The sequence below is a fragment of the Hibiscus syriacus genome, unplaced genomic scaffold (genome assembly GCF_006381635.1).
Source record: "Hibiscus syriacus cultivar Baekdansim isolate YM2019G1 unplaced genomic scaffold, ASM638163v2 tig00117017_pilon, whole genome shotgun sequence".
NCBI classification, from domain to species: Eukaryota; Viridiplantae; Streptophyta; class Magnoliopsida; order Malvales; family Malvaceae; genus Hibiscus; species Hibiscus syriacus.
The window spans coordinates 1,232,498-1,250,759 of record NW_024063526.1 but is presented as its reverse complement, the minus strand read 5'-3'; the positions used below and the strand labels follow the sequence as shown (position 1 = coordinate 1,250,759).

General features: G+C 37.4%; 2 pseudogenes; both read left to right on the top strand.

Moving 5' to 3' along the window:
• Positions 1 to 6,534, top strand: part of LOC120195744 — a 65,141-nt pseudogene extending 58,607 nt beyond the window's left edge.
• A 9,607-nt stretch (positions 6,535 to 16,141) lies between these two features.
• LOC120195749 overlaps positions 16,142 to 18,262 on the top strand; it is a 33,780-nt pseudogene continuing 31,659 nt past the window's right edge.

Sequence of the window (18,262 nt, the reverse complement as noted above, 5' to 3'; positions counted from 1 at the left end):
TCTAGCTAGCTCAAAAGTCCAGCTCAAGTGAGCTATGAGCTCGGGGGTCAACTGGCAACTTTGTCCCAAAATGTTCTTGAGCTGTCCCGAAGTTGTCCTAGTTAAGTTTCCATAGCTCTTGGACTCCAATGCTAGCTTTAAGTCAGCTCCCATCATATGGCCGAACATGCACCTACAAAAGAAAGCATAATATAAGCTAAGTATATGAATTATTATAAAGTAATAAGAATGTGCAAATTATAAAGATGTGAACTATAGGTTATAATAATAACTCATGCATCATTTGATAATGAATGAATATTATTATTATAACTATAGATTATATGCATGAATATCAATCAATGATGCAAACCATAGGACATAATGAATGAATGCACATGTTATGATAATTCAAGCATAGTCTAATATGAAAATGTATGCTCATAATAATATATAGTGCATAAATGAGTAAATATAATATAAAGTAAGGTAGAACTCCCTTATATTGATCTTGATGGATTTTTAATGATGTGAGTATGTAATGCAGAAAGTTGGTGCTAGACAGGATCACATCTATTTCAGCATTATGTAGAGATTGAAGAGATGGTACATGTGGCCATGAAAATTGAAAGACAACTCAAAAGGAAATCGTACACTAGGAGCAGTCCAAGTTCGGCCACCAAACGAAAGCAAGAACCTATTACCTTCAGGAAACCAATTCCGGCACAAGCCAAGGATCATATAGAAGTTACCAAGACTAAACAAGTGGGCGAATCTAGTAAGGGTAAAGAAAAGCAAACCGGTACTTTTGAGAGATCCAGAGACATCAAATGTTTCAAATGTTTTGGGAAAGGACATGTTGCTAGTCAATGTCCCAACCGAAATGCCATGATGGTACTTGACAATAGAGATATTGTATCAGATTCTGACGAGCCTATTTTTGATGAGGAACCTGAAACAATGCAAGACGAAGAAACTGAAGAAAATGCAGATCATGGTGAGATGCTTGTTTCGAAAAGGTTCCTACAATCACAAACATCCCAAGAGGATATTCAAAGAAACAATATTTTCCATACAAGATACCATGTCAAGGATAAGGTTTGCACAATTGATATAGTCACGTCTACACCAGATCCGGAGGTCATGCCACATGGTCCCATTACTAGGTCAAGGGCCAAACAATTCAGGGAAGTGCTCTTAACTAAGTGTCTTGAAGCTTTTAATTCATTTGATAACTTAACACTCTCTAATGTTATGTTATATAATGTTTTAATAGCTAAAGAGTAACTTAGTATGAATTCATATTACACATTGTTATCTTAATATGTTAAACATGTTAGGATAGTTTTATTATCATATTAAGCATGATTGTTATATATACATCAAGGCAGCATACTTATAATGCATTTCATTAGTTTATTTGCATTCATATTAACTCTTAGGCTTTATACATTATCTTACACATATTAGGAGATGATGTACTTAGCTCATGACCATCATACTTAGCTCCCATTACCATAAACAAACATGGCAGCAAGGTATTTAGCTCGTTTTAGCTCAATATCATGAACTTACCTTGTTTCCTTGCACATGTAGGTACATTGGAGCATGGCACACGTTGAGGTAGCTTGGTGAATGATTTGGACTTCATACATAGCTCACAAACAGCTCACAAAGTACAAAGCAGCTCATGGAATGCTAAGGGAAGCTCGGTTCAGCTGAAGAAGCTTCAGGCTAGCTAAACTTAGCTAGTTGGACTATTTGAAGCTGAGTTGCTAAAAGTGATGACAAAGGTAGCTGAATGTAGCTGAACATGTTGTTATGGAGCTCAAAAGGACTCGGCTAGGAAGATCATTCATAAACAGCCCCATTCTTGCTAGCTAGCTCAACACTCAAGCTAGCTTGGAAGGAGACACATGCACGCCTAAGATAGAACCCATGACCAGCCATCATTCCATGCGCAAGGCTACACCACAAGCATCCTAGAGAGACCATGTGCACGCCTTGTGACCAGACCACCATGTGATTGGCGTGTGACTTCATTTAGGCGCCAAGATGAAGAGTCCTCTTACCATTCGGCCAAGCACTCCTTTCTCTCCAATTTGGCACCAACTTGAAGGGGTACAAGCACTATTCGGCCAAAGGATATTTTCCTCCAATTAAACCGAACCATCCTCTCTATTTGTAATTAAATTATGTCATTTCATAGAGGCACAAGGGCTGGCCGAAACCTCTTGTAATCATTCGGCCATATCCTTCCATTTCCTATAAATAGGAAAGCATATTTCATTTGTAAACAGACCTTTTTATTCAATTAAAGTGAGATTATTCTCTTCTTAAGTCCTGGTGACTTTTTATCTACTTATCAAGTATTTTATACTTGTGGCGTCAACCCCTTCCTTACATCTTGATACTTCTGGTTCCTAGTTCATATAACTAGTGGGTCAAAGTACTTAATACCACCCCTTGAAGAAGCAATATAAAGATTGGGTCTCTGCTCTCTATAGCATTGGTTCTTCTTTGAGATTTCTTCAAGATACTATCCTCACAACCATCCCTTTATTTCATCTCCATAACCATAGCCTTATCAACTATCTTCCGCTTCCATTACTCATTATTTAAATAGCCTACCATTTCACCCCTACGTCTACCACCCTTAACCATTCTATTTTGAGCCATTCACTTTGCAGGTTGTTTTGCTTCCTTCCTAGATCCACAATCATTTGAAAAGGTACAAGTACCTTACATCAAGCGGTAATCAGAGCTTTGGTGGAAGAAGCAACGTGCAACAACAATAAAAAAAGAAAAAAATACAAAAAGAAGTGCAAAAGTGAAGTGCAAAGTCAAAGAAAAAGAAAAAAAAATCAGCAAAGAAAAGAGAAGGACTCAAAAGTCAAAGCACTCAAAAAAAGAAGAAAAAGCAAAGAAAAGAAAGAAAGTTGAAGCACTCATCAACATTTCTCATCACCAAGCCATTCAAGTAAGCCTTTTAAATTGATTGTGGTGATAGAAGGTTGTGAAGTAACTTGTGTAAGTAACCCTTTCATTCTCTTCTTTCTAATTTCTAAGCCACCTTTTCAATTATATTTGCTTTCCATTCCTACTAACCATTTGCAGCCGACGCCAAACAAGTGAAATTACTCGATATAGTCTTGAGTAAAAGTTCATTAGAACTTGAGACAAGAGAATTGAGGAAAAAGGCTGGAGCGTGTGTGAGATCAGAAGAGGACAAGTAAAAGCCATTAAAGTCCTAGAGTGCAAACACGAGCGGATTGAGTGACATCAAGTTTTCTTGGAGTGACTCGTGAGGCTTTGTGAGAGAATATTCTGGTAAGGTCCTACACACATTTCAATTTTTTTTTATTTGCTAACATGTCTCTTCCATCCAATATTTTTGTAGTCAAAAGGACTTTGAACATTCAAAGTCAAGATGATGAACAAAGAGAAAACATCTTCCATACCAAATGTCACGTGAGAGATAAAATTTGTGTGGTGATCATTGATGGAGGAAGTTGTACCAATGTAGCAAGCACTCACATGGTGGAAAAGTTGGGTCTCAAGACTTCCAAACATCCTCATCCTTACAAACTCCAATGGCTCAACGATGTGGGAGAAGCCAAGGTAACCAAGCAAGTGATTGTACCTTTCTCAATTGGAAGATACAATGATGAAGTCCTTTGTGACGTGGTACCCATGAGTGCAAGTCACCTTATACTAGGACGTCCTTGGCAATATGATAAGAAAGCCACCCATGACGGATTCTCTAACAAGTACTCATTCCAACATCAGGGAAAGAAAATCATATTGGCACCTTTGTTACCAAGCCAAGTTCAGGAATGTCAAGTGACCCTCAAATCACGCATAGAAGAATGGGAGAAAGAAAAGAAGGCCAAAGAAATCCATACTCCAAAAATGAATATCTATGCCAGCAGAGGAGATATTCGGAAACATTTATCAACTAAGAAAGCTCTACTTATACTTATGTATAAGGAAAGTTTTCTTCTTACTAACCCTCCTAAAGGTTTGCCTTCTTCTATTTCTAATCTTTTGCAGGAATTTGAGGATATGTTTCCTGAGGAAATTCCTGATGGATTGCCACCGATTAGAGGAATTGAACATCAAATTGATTTCATTCCTGGAGCCACCATTCCTAATAGACCAGCATATAGGAGTAATCCTGAAGAAACAAAGGAATTGCAAAAACAAGTCAAAGAACTCCTAAACAAAGGTTACATTCGAGAAAGCTTAAGTCCATGTGCTGTCCCCGTTTTGTTGGTACCAAAGAAAGATGGAACTTGGAGAATGTGCGTGGATTGTAGAGCAGTGAATCAAATCACTATCAAATATAGGCACCCTATACCTCGGTTGGATGATATGCTTGATGAACTTAGCGGGGCCAATATCTTCTCCAAAATTGATTTGAAAAGTGGCTACCACCAGATAAGAATGAAGGAAGGTGATGAGTGGAAAACTGCGTTCAAAACCAAACAAGGTTTGTATGAATGGTTAGTCATGCCTTTTGGCTTGACTAATGCCCCTAGTACCTTTATGCGTTTAATGAATCATGTCCTTCGGCCTTATATTGGTAAGTTTTGTGTTGTTTACTTTGATGATATCTTGATATACAGTAAGTCATTGAAAGATCATGTTGAACACTTACGATCTATTCTTAGCACTTTGAGAGAAGAACATTTATATGCTAATCTCAAGAAGTGTGATTTTTGTACTAATCAAGTTACTTTCTTAGGCTTTATTGTAAGTTCACAGGGATTATCAGTGGATCCAGAGAAGATTAAGGCAATACAAGAATGGCGAAAACCGGTTAATGTCAGTCAAGTTCGAAGTTTCCATGGATTAGCCAGCTTTTACAGAAGGTTTGTACCAAACTTTAGTTCCATTGCTGCACCCTTAACAGGGATTATTAAGAAGAATTCAAACTTCTCTTGGGGCAATGAACAAGACAAATCTTTCAACGAACTCAAAGATTGTTTGACAAAGGCCCCATTACTAGTCTTGCCAAACTTTGAGAAAACATTTGAAGTTGAATGTGATGCTTCCGGAATTGGAATTGCTGTTGTCCTAAGTCAAGAAGGAAAACCCATTGCCTATTTTAGTGAAAAACTAAATGGTGCAACTCTGAACTATCCAACATATGACAAAGAGATGTATGCACTCATTCGAGCATTGGAAACTTGGCAGCACTATTTATTGCCAAAGGAATTCGTGATACACACTGACCATGAAGCATTAAAGCATATCAAAGGACAACACAAACTCAACAAGAGACATGCCAAATGGGTTGAATTTCTTGAGTCTTTTCCCTATGTCATCCACTATAAGAGAGGAAAGGATAATGTCGTGGCAGATGCTCTTTCACGCAGGTATGTCTTACTTAACACTTTGGATTCCAAACTTCTTGGTTTTTCATTCATTAAGGAACATTATGCTACTGATTTGGACTTTGGAGAAAGGTATAAGTTATGTGAAACAGGTGCTCATGATAAGTATTATCAGCATGATGGATATCTTTTCAAAGAAGGACGATTATGTATTCCACAAGATTCCATAAGAGAAGTGTTAACCAAAGAAGCACATGAAGGAGGACTCATGGGACACTTTGGAGTTGAAAAGACTCTTAGCATTCTGAAAGAACACCTCTTTTGGCCAAAGATGAAAAGGTATGTTGAAAAGGTATGTGAAAGGTGTTTAGTATGTAAAAGGGCAAAATCAAGAGTCATGCCTCATGGATTATACATGCCTTTTCCAATACCAACCATGCCATGGATAGATATTTCAATGGACTTTGTTTTAGGTTTACCAAAAACAAAGAGTGGAAAGGATTCAATATTTGTGGTGGTTGATCGTTTCTCCAAAATGGCTCACTTTATACCATGTCACAAGACTGATGATGCTATTTTTGTTGCCAACTTATTCTTCCGAGAAGTGGTAAGGTTACATGGACTTCCTCGAACTATTGTGTCAGATAGAGATGTTAAGTTCTTAAGTCATTTTTGGAGGACTTTGTGGAGTAAAATAGGCACAAAACTGCTATTCTCTACTACATGTCATCCTCAAACGGATGGTCAAACTGAAGTAGTTAATAGAGTTTTATCAACGCTGCTACGATCCATTATCAAGAAAAATATTAAGACATGGGAAGAATGCCTACCACACGTGGAATTTGCATACAACCGAACCATTCACTCGGCAACTAAACATTCTCCATTTGAGGTAGTGTATGGTTTCAATCCTTTAACTCCTTTGGACTTACTTCCTTTACCTTATGATCAGATAGTGAACAAAGATGGAAAGAACAAAGCAGAATTTGTTAAAAAACTCCATCAACAAGTCAAGGACAATATTGAGAGAAGAACAAGACAATATGAACAACAAGCAAACAAAGGAAGGAAGAAGGTAACTTTTGACGTAGGAGATTGGGTTTGGATACACTTTAGGAAGGAAAGATTCCCAAACCAAAGGAAGTCTAAACTATTACCCCGAGGAGATGGTCCATTTCAGATTAAAGAAAAGATCAACGACAATGCCTATAAAATTGAATTGCCCAGTGAGTTTGGTGGCGTCAGTGCTTCATTCAACATCACTGACTTATCTCCCTTTGAGGATGGACACGATTTGGGGACAAATCGCTTAAAAGAAGGGGGGGATGATATAGTCACGTCTACACCAGATCCGGAGGTCATGCCACATGGTCCCATTACTAGGTCAAGGGCCAAACAATTCAGGGAAGTGCTCTTAACTAAGTGTCTTGAAGCTTTTAATTCATTTGATAACTTAACACTCTCTAATGTTATGTTATATAATGTTTTAATAGCTAAAGAGTAACTTAGTATGAATTCATATTACACATTGTTATCTTAATATGTTAAACATGTTAGGATAGTTTTATTATCATATTAAGCATGATTGTTATATATACATCAAGGCAGCATACTTATAATGCATTTCATTAGTTTATTTGCATTCATATTAACTCTTAGGCTTTATACATTATCTTACACATATTAGGAGATGATGTACTTAGCTCATGACCATCATACTTAGCTCCCATTACCATAAACAAACATGGCAGCAAGGTATTTAGCTCGTTTTAGCTCAATATCATGAACTTACCTTGTTTCCTTGCACATGTAGGTACATTGGAGCATGGCACACGTTGAGGTAGCTTGGTGAATGATTTGGACTTCATACATAGCTCACAAACAGCTCACAAAGTACAAAGCAGCTCATGGAATGCTAAGGGAAGCTCGGTTCAGCTGAAGAAGCTTCAGGCTAGCTAAACTTAGCTAGTTGGACTATTTGAAGCTGAGTTGCTAAAAGTGATGACAAAGGTAGCTGAATGTAGCTGAACATGTTGTTATGGAGCTCAAAAGGACTCGGCTAGGAAGATCATTCATAAACAGCCCCTAGCTCAACACTCAAGCTAGCTTGGAAGGAGACACATGCACGCCTAAGATAGAACCCATGACCAGCCATCATTCCATGCGCAAGGCTACACCACAAGCATCCTAGAGAGACCATGTGCACGCCTTGTGACTAGACCACCATGTGATTGGCGTGTGACTTCATTTAGGCGCCAAGATGAAGAGTCCTCTTACCATTCGGCCAAGCACTCCTTTCTCTCCAATTTGGCGCCAACTTGAAGGGGTACAAGCACTATTCGGCCAAAGGATATTTTCCTCCAATTAAACCGAACCATCCTCTCTATTTGTAATTAAATTATGTCATTTCATAGAGGCACAAGGGCTGGCCGAAACCTCTTGTAATCATTCGGCCATATCCTTCCATTTCCTATAAATAGGAAAGCATATTTCATTTGTAAACAGACCTTTTTATTCAATTAAAGTGAGATTATTCTCTTCTTAAGTCCTGGTGACTTTTTATCGACTTATCAAGTATTTTATACTTGTGGCGTCAACCCCTTCCTTATATCTTGATACTTCTGGTTCCTAGTTCATATAACTAGTGGGTCAAAGTACTTAATACCACCCCTTGAAGAAGCAATATAAAGATTGGGTCTCTGCTCTCTATAGCATTGGTTCTTCTTTGAGATTTCTTCAAGATACTATCCTCACAACCATCCCTTTATTTCATCTCCATAACCATAGCCTTATCAACTATCTTCCGCTTCCATTACTCATTATTTAAATAGCCTACCATTTCACCCCTACGTCTACCACCCTTAACCATTCTATTTTGAGCCATTCACTTTGCAGGTTGTTTTGCTTCCTTCCTAGATCCACAATCATTTGAAAAGGTACAAGTACCTTACATCAACAATGATCATCGATGGAGGAAGTTGCACAAACGTAGCCATCACTCTTATGGTTGAAAAACTTGGATTGGCAACATCAAAGCATCCCATTCCATATAAACTCCAATGGCTCAATGAAAGAGGTGAGTTAAACTTTACCAAACAAGTTCTAATTCCTTTTTCAGTTGGTAGGTACAAGGACGAGGTGCTTTGTGACATTGTCTATGCATGCTAGCCACATCTTACTTGGGAGACCATGGCAGTATGACAAAAGGGTCATTCATGATTGTTATCACAATCAATATATTTTTAAGCATGATGGACGCAAGGTAACCTTGATGCCTTTGATGCCAAAAGAGGTGCAACAAGATTAGTTGCATATGCGAAAGAGTGTACAAGCATGGCACAAAGATAAAACCCCAAAGAAGAATAAAGAGGAACGAAACATGACACCAAACTTCTTCATAGAGAAACAAGATGGTTCAAGGCTGGAAAATAAAGAGGTTCCTATGAGAATTGGTGATGATTTGAATTTGAAGACACAACTTTTCACCAAGGGTTTTAATCGCCAAAAGGTAAGTAACCCTTCATTTGAAACCTCTTCTCTCTTCACTTTTCAGGACCAATCACGTGAAAGGTCACCTCCAAAAGGGATATCCTTAAAGGAAGATCACTCTCAAAAGGTACCTATTGGTAAATCAAATTCCAAAGAAAGGCCTAAAGGGAAATCTTATGAAAGGATACCTAATGGAAGAACACAACCGTTCAAAGGATGCTTTCTTTTAGCAAGGAGATGTGAAGTTATGCAAGGACATAATGAACTCGATTTAAGGACAAATCGCCCTAAAGAAGGGGGGATGATGCAAGCACGTTTTCATCTTTAAAGGGAGTACTCTTTAACACCTTTATATTGAAATTACTATATATATGTTATATACTACATGCTCTTATAATACAATTCATGATAAGAATTCTTGTTATGTAGATAAAGAATAACTTAGTATGAACACAACATGCAAATTGATATTTAAGCATATTAGGATAGTTTTATAATCATATTAAACATGATTACCTTATATACATCAAGGCAACATCATTATAATTCGTTTTATTAGTTCGTATACATTCATATTAGCTCTTAAGCTTCATGCATTATCTTACACATATTATGAGATGATATATTTAGCTCATGACCTTCAATCATAGCTCACATTACCATATTCTTACATGGCAGCAAGGTATTTAGCTCATAACAACTCAATACCATAGACTTAACTTGTTTCCTTGCACATATAGGTACATTGGAGTGTGATGCACGATGAGGTAGCTTGATGGATGATTTGGAAGTCATACGCAGCTCACAAACAGCTCATAATGTACAAGGCAGCTCATGGAACACTAAAGAAACCTCGATTTAGCTAGAGGAGCTTAAGGCTAGCTAAACTCAGCTAGTTGGACTATTTGGAGCTGAGTTGCCAAAGTGATGTCAAAGGTAGCTGAATGTAGCTGAACATGTTGTTATGGAGCTCATAAGGATTCGGCTAGGAAACTTGTTTACAAACAGCCCATGCTTGCTAACTAGCTCCACACTCAAGCTAGCTTGGTAGGAGACACATGCACGCCCAAGATGGAGCACATGCCAGCCATCATTCCATGCACAAGGCTGCACCACAAGGCTCCCTAGATCACCCATGTGCATGCCATATGATCAGCGCCCATGTGCCTTGCATGTGGACTCATTTAGGCACCAAGATGAATAGCCCTCTCCCTATTTGGCTAAGCATCATCTCCCATCCAATTTGGCGCCAACATGAAGGGACACTAGAGTTATTCGGCCAAGGGTTATCACCCTCCATTTAAACTGAAACATCATCTCTATTTTGTAATTAATTATGTCACTATAGGAAGGCACAAGGCTGGTTGAATCCCCTTATGGCCATTCGACCATGCCTCTCCATTTCCTATAAATAGGAAAGCATATTTCATTTGTAATCAGACCCTTTTGATTAATATAAGTGAGATTACTCTATTCCTTAAGTCCTGGTGACTTTTATCGACTTATCACGTATTTTATACTTGTGGCGTCAACCCCTTTCTTTTCACCTTGATACTTCTGGTTCCTAGTTCTTATAACTAGTGGGTCAAAGTCCTTAATACCACCCCTTGAAGAAGCAATATAAAGTCTGGGTTTTTGCTCTCTATAGCATTGGTTCTTCTTTGAGACTTCTTCAAGATACTATCCTCACTACCATCCCTTTTGTTTCATCGCCATAACCATAACCATAGCCATATCAACCATCTTCCGCTTCCATCTCTCATTTTAAATAGCCCATCTATTCACCATACGTCTACTACCCTTAACCCCCTCTTTTTGAGCCAGTCACCTGTGCAGGTTGTTTTGCTTCTTTCCTAGATCCACAATCAATTGATAAGGTACAAGTGCCTTACATCACATGGTGAACAAATCGAGACTTACGACAATTAAACATTCCAGCCCATATGACTTGCAATGGTTGAACGACGAGGAAGAGTTGAAGGTGACTGAACAAGTACTTGTGCCATTCTCACTTGGAAGGTACAAAGAAGATATCCTATGTGATGTGTTGCCTATAAATAAGAGTCATTTATTTTTGGGGAGGCCATGTCAATTTGAAAAACGGGCTAATTATGATGGCTTCACAAACCAGTATTCATTCTTCCACAATGGGAGGAAAGTCATCTTGACTCCATTATCTCCTATCTAGTAAATAAAGATCAAAACACCTTGAAAAAGAACATTGAAGCAATGAAAGAACAACTTAAAGATAACACAACTGAAGAATGTTTGGAGAAAAATTCAAATGAACAAAAGCATTTTGAAGTTGAAAAAAATGTTGGAGTTGAAAATGATGAACAGAGAATGGATGCAGAAACCATTGGAATTGAAAATAAGAGAATTGAAAAGAATGAAGTTGGAGGAAAAGAGGAGAGTGAAGAACAATTTTTATCTAACCTTACTTCTTCTTATATTCTCTCTTTTGTTTTGCAGGATAATTCAAGAGATATATCTTTTCAAGGATATGATTTAAAAATCATGGCTTTAGGAAAACCAAAAGATGTGACTTTTGAAGAACCAATAGCCATGACTTTTGGTGATTCACAAAACATGTCTCTTGATATTTCAAAGGTTATGCCATTTGAAGTTCCAAAAAAAGCATCACTTGAAGTTCCAAGAGTTGTGTTCGTTGACATTCCAAGTGCATTGTCAATCCAGAAAAGAATTCAGCAAGCAACTCCCATTAAACATCCACCCTGGTTTGATATTTCCTTTCATATTGTCAATAGTTTTTCATTTACATGTTTTGATTTATTTTGGCAGCAAATCGATTCATGTCTATGGTATTATTATCTTATCAATTTTTGATGACAAGGTAATTCGAGAATGCTTATGGACGAGACGAAAAATCAAGGATGAATATTCTAACCATGAAATTGTAGAAATTTTCTTTGATTTGCAGGATAATCTAAAAGGCATAATTTTTCAAATGGAGGAACCAATAGACATGATCCATGAAAGCTTAAAAGACTTATATTTTGATTTGCCAAGGGTTGTAATTCCTCAATCAAAGGACATTACCCTGGGAAAACCAAATAATGTGATACAGTTCAACCTAGCCTCACATGGATGGATGGTGAAGTCAAGGTTGTACCTTTGATTGTTTCGATCTAGGAAAGCGACAAGGATCCTGCACAAACAAGAAAGCTCAAAAAAATAGTTAAATGGAAGTAATGAAATGGAAAGATAAATATGGCAGCAGAAAATATATATAAGTTGGTGATATGTTTAAAGGAAATGATGAAGTATGGTAATGGAAGTAGAATGAAGGTGATGTAGATGAATATGAAAAGTAGTATCTCAAAGAAGACTCAAAGAAGAACCAATGTTAAAGAACAAAGATCCAGACTTTATATTGCTTCTTTAAGGGATGTTAAACAAGCACTTTGACCCACTATCTATAAAGAGATAGGAACCAAAAGTATCAGGGTGACATAGATAGGGGTGACGCCACAAGCATAAGCTTGATAAGTCGATAAAGTTCACTTAAGAACTAAAGAGAGAAACTCTCACAAATATTTGATTAAACAAAGTGAATTCGTTTTACAAAATAAAAGCTAAACTATTTATAGGCCTAAGTATTCCTAGGATACACATACAAGCTTTAATGAGTGAACATTCATGGATGAATGTTCATACTTTATGTAGATACAAAGCATGGCTTAGGTGAATGAATTTTGATGAATGGATGTTCATCTTTTAATGGAATACATCCTTTGGCCGAATTCATCTCACCTTGTGTGAACTTGTTGATTTGTCTTCTATGGATGAATGTTCATGAATGTATCTTGGCTGAAATTCTTCCCCTTGTGTGAACATGACTATTTGGCTTCTTGCAAGAATGGATGAATTTAAAAGCCTTTGAATGAATCCTTGTACCTCCTCACAAATGTTCTGATTCATTTTAATATTCTTTTCTCGTCCATGCATGTCTTCATTAATTCCTCCCATGCATAAGTCCTTTGAAGGAGATGAATGGTTGCAAATCCCGTATTAATTTCCAGCCTGCACTGTCATCAGTAATCTGGGCATATCTCAAGATCCCGATATCGGATTAATGTGATTCAAAATGCGTTGGAAAGCTACGACATAGGGGATTAAATTTTATGATACTTAATCACCCAAAGATGCTTGGAACATGTTCAAAAATGTAGATCAATCTGACTTACGTGAACTGTCCAACCAACTCTTCAATTGCCTTTAGTCTTCTTAGCATCCAATGAACCTAGACAAAGTATGTAAACAAATAATTAGATAGGAATTGAGATATGATAATTATGAATGCATGCTTCCACCTATGTTAATAATGCAAATGAGCTAACTATGAATGCATATGCACTGAATGAGTTATATATAGATGTGAATTAATAAGTCATGCATGAATATCATATATTATACATATAAATGATAGAATATAATATTCAAACAAAAATTAAGAATAAGATAAACATATTCACGTGACATGTAATGCATAAATGAGAAAATAAATAATAAATTATGGCAAGACTCCCTTAGAATCATCTTGGAAGAACTTCAAAGTTCTGAGCATGTTTTGTTTGAACTTGGTAGTCGGTAGGATCACATCAGAATGTGTCATTTAGAGTGCCGAAAGTTATGATCATTCGAAGCAACATCTCTTGTGATTCAAAAGACATCACTCTTGGCCATCCAAAAGATGCGAACAGGGAGTATACTTTTATGATATAGTCACGTCTACACCAGATCCGGAGGTCATGCCACACGGTCCCATTACTAGGTCAAGGGCCAAACAATTCAGGGAAGTGCTCTTAACTAAGTGTCTTGAAGCTTTTGATTCATTTGATAACTTAACACTCTCTAATGTTATGTTATATAATGTTTTAATAGCTAAAGAGTAACTTAGTATGAATTCATATTACACATTGTTATTTTAATATGTTAAGAATGTTAGGATAGTTTTATTATCATATTATGCAAGATTATTATATATACATCAAGGCAGCATACTTATAATGCATTTCATTAGTTTATTTGCATTCATGTTAACTCTTAGGCTTTATACATTATCTTACACATATTAGGAGATGATGTACTTAGCTCATGACCATCATACTTAGCTCACATTACCATAAACAAACATGGCAGCAAGGTATTTAGCTCGTTTTAGCTCAATATCATGAACTTACCTTGTTTCCTTGCACATATAGGTACAATGGAGTGTGATGCACATTGAGGTAGCTTGGTGAATGATTTGGACGTCATGCATAGCTCACAAATAGCTCACAAAGTACAAGGCAGCTCATGGAATGCTAAGGGAAGCTCGGTTCAGCTGGATAAGCTTCAGGCTAGCTAAACTTAGCTAGTTGGACTATTTGAAGCTGAGTTGCTAAAAGTGATGACAAAGGTAGCTGAATGTAGCTGAACATGCTGTTATGGAGCTCAAAGGGACTCGGCTAGGAAGATCATTCATAAACAACCCCATTCTTGCTAGCTAGCTCAACACTCAAGCTAGCTTGGAAGGAGACACATGCACGCCTAAGATGGAACCCATGATCAGCCATCATTCCATGCGCAAGGCTACACCACAAGCATCCTAGAGAGGCCATGTGCACGCCTTGTGACCAGACCACCATGTGATTGGCGTGTGACTTCATTTAGGCGCCAAGATGAAGAGTCCTCTTACCATTCGGCCAAGCACTCCTTACTCTCCAATTTGGCGCCAACTTGAAGGGGTACAAGCACTATTCGGCCAAAGGATATTTTCCTCCATTTAAACCGAACCATCCTCTCTATTTTTAATTAAATTATGTCATTTTATAGAGGCACAAGGGCTGGCCGAAACCTCTTGTAACCATTCGGCCAAATCCTTCCATTTCCTATAAATAGGAAAGAATATTTCATTTGTAAAACATACCTTTTATTCAATTAAAGTGAGATTATTCTCTTCTTAAGTCCTGGTGACTTTTTATCGACTTATCAAGTATTTTATACTTGTAGCGTCAACCCCTTCCTTTCATCTTGATACTTCTGGTTCCTAGTTCATATAACTAGTGGGTCAAAGTACTTAAAACCATCCCTTGAAGAAACAATATAAAGATTGGGTCTCTGCTCTATATAGCATTGGTTCTTCTTTGAGATCTCTTCAAGATATTATCCTCACAACCATCCTTTTATTTCATCACCATAACCATAGCCTTATCAACTATCTTCCGCTTCCATTACTCATTATTTAAATAGCCTACCAATTCACCCATACGTCTACCACCCTTAACCATTCTACTTTGAGCCATTCACTTTGCAGGTTGTTTTGCTTCCTTCCTAGATCCACAATCATTTGAAAAGGTACAAGTACCTTACATCAAGCGGTAATCAGAGCTTTGGTGGAAAAAGCAACGTGCAACAACAACAAAAAGAAAATACAAAAAGAAGTGCAAAAGTGAAGTGCAAAGTCAAAAAAAAAAATCAGCAAAGAAAATTGAAGGACTCAAAAAGAAGAAAAAGCAAAGAAAAGAAAGAAAAGTTGGAAGCACTCATCAACAATTCTCATCACCAAGCATTTTCAAGTAAGCCTTTAAAATTGATTGTGGTGATAGAAGGTTGTGAAGTGACTTGTGTAAGTAACCCTTTTCATTCTCTTCTTTCTAATTTCTAAGCCACCTTTTCAATTATATTTGCTTTCCATTCCTACTAACCATTTGCAGCCGACGCCAAACAAGTGAAATTACTTGATATAGTCTTGAGTAAAAGTTCATTAGAACTTGAGACAAGAGAATCGAGAGGAAAAAGGCTGGAGCGTGTGTGAGATCAGAAGAGGACAAGTAAAAGCCATTAAAAGTCCTAGAGTGCAAACACGAGTGGATTGAGTGACATCAAGTTTTTCTTGGAGTGACTCGTGAGGCTTTGTGAGAGTATATTCTGGTAAGGTCTTTTACACATCTTATTCTTTTCTATTAACCATGTCTCGGAGTTCAGGACGATCCCCAGAAAGAGAATCCCCTAATTTGCAGACTCAAGCCGTTATGCGTGAAATGGCAAGATTACTGAAATTAGAATTGGAGCCTTTGCAAGATCGTCTGGATCAATTAGAAGTATCTCTAGGCAATCGGAGAGTAAATCGCCCTAGAATGGAAGAAGACTTAGAAGAGGAAGAGGCTGAAGTAACATCAGTAGCAAGGAGAGATGTTCATCGAAATCAAAATGACAACTTCAGCAACATTAAAGTGACTATTCCTCCATTTCAAGGACGAACTGATCCAGAAGCCTATCTTGATTGGGTAATCAAAATTGAACACATTTTTGAATGCCAAAACTATACGGAGCAAAAGAAGGTTAGACTTACTGCTATGGAATTCATTGACTATGCCTTAGTTTGGTGGGATCAGTTGGTGAGTTCAAGAAGATGAAATGGTGAACGCCCCATCACAACTTGGGAAGAAATGAAGGCCCTTATGAGAAAAAGGTTTGTTCCTAATCACTATCACCGAGATCTCTATCATAAGTTACAAAATCTGAAACAAGGAAGCAAGAACGTTGAAGATTATTTCAAGGAGATGGAGATTGCCATGATCCGAGCCAATGTGGATGAAGATAGAGAAACAACAATGGCAAGGTTCTTATCTGGTCTAAATATTGATATTGCTAACCTTGTTGAACTTCAGCATTATGTAGAAATTGAAGAGATGGTGCATGTGGCCATGAAAATTGAAAGACAACTCAAAAGGAAATCCTACACTAGGAGCAGTCCAAATTCGGCCACCAAATGGAAGCAAGAACCTATTACCTTCCGGAAACAAACTCCAATCCAACCAAAGGATCGCGCAGAGATACCCAAATCTGCACAAATGGGCGAATCTAGCAAGGGTAAAGAAAAGCAAACCAGCACTTTCGAGAGATCCAGAGACATCAAATGTTTCAAGTGTTTTGGAAAAGGACATGTTGCTAGCCAATGTCCCAACCGAAATGCCATGATGATACTTGACAATGGAGATATTGTATCAGATTCTGATGAGCCTATTTTTGATGAGGAACCTGAAATAATACAAGACGAAGAAATGGAAGAAAATGCAGATCATGGTGAAATGCTTGTTTCAAAGAGGTGCCTACAATCACAAACATCCCAAGAGGATATTCAAAGAAACAATATCTTTCATACAAGGTGCCATGTCAAGGATAAGGTTTGCACAATGATCATAGATGGAGGAAGTTGCACAAATGTAGCCAGCACTCTTATGGTTGAAAAACTTGGATTAACAACGTCAAAGCATCCTACTCCGTATAAACTCCAATGGCTCAATGAAGGAGGTGAGTTAAATGTTACCAAACAGGTTCTAATTCCTTTTTCAGTTGGTAGGTACAAGGATGAGGTGCTTTGTGACATTGTCCCTATGCATGCTAGCCACATTTTACTTGGGAGACCATGGTAGTATGATAAAAGGGCTATTCATGATTGTTTTCATAATCAATACACTTTTAAGCATGATGGACGCAAGGTGACCTTGATGCCTTTAACGCCCAAAGAAGTGCAACAAGATCAGTTGCATATGAGAAAGAGTATACAAGCATGGCGCAAAGACAAAACCCCAACAAAGAATGAAGAGGGACAAAACAAGAAACCAAACTTCTTCATAAAGAAACATGATGGTTCAATGCTGAAAAATGAAGGGTCTTCTACGAACAATGGTGATGTTTGGGGCTTAAAGTCGCAACTTTTCACCAATGGGTTTAGACTTCAAAAGGTAAGTAACCCTTCATATGAAACCTTTTCTCTTCTCACTTTTCAGGACCAATCACGTAAAAGGTCACTTCCAAAAGGGATATCCTTAGATAAAGATCATTCCCAAAAGGTATCTGTTGGTAAATCATATTCCAAAGAAAGACCTAAAAGGAAATCTTACGAAAAGGTACCTAATGGAAGAACACAAACGTTCAAAGAATACTTTCTATTAGCAAAGAGGCGTGAAGCTATGCAAGGACAGAATGAACTCGATTTGAGGACAAACCGCCCTAAAGAATGGGGGGATGATATAGTCACGTCTACACCAGATCCGGAGGTCATGCCACACGGTCCCATTACTAGGTCAAGGGCCAAACAATTCAGGGAAGTGCTCTTAACTAAGTGTCTTGAAGCTTTTGATTCATTTGATAACTTAACACTCTCTAATGTTATGTTATATGATGTTTTAATAGCTAAAGAGTAACTTAGTATTAATTCATATTACACATTGTTATTTTAATATGTTAACAATGTTAGGATAGTTTTATTATCATATTATGCATGATTATTATATATACATCAAGGCAGCATACTTATAATGCATTTCATTAGTTTATTTGCATTCATGTTAACTCTTAGGCTTTATACATTATCTTACACATATTATGAGATGATGTACTTAGCTCATGACCATCATACTTAGCTCACATTACCATAAACAAAC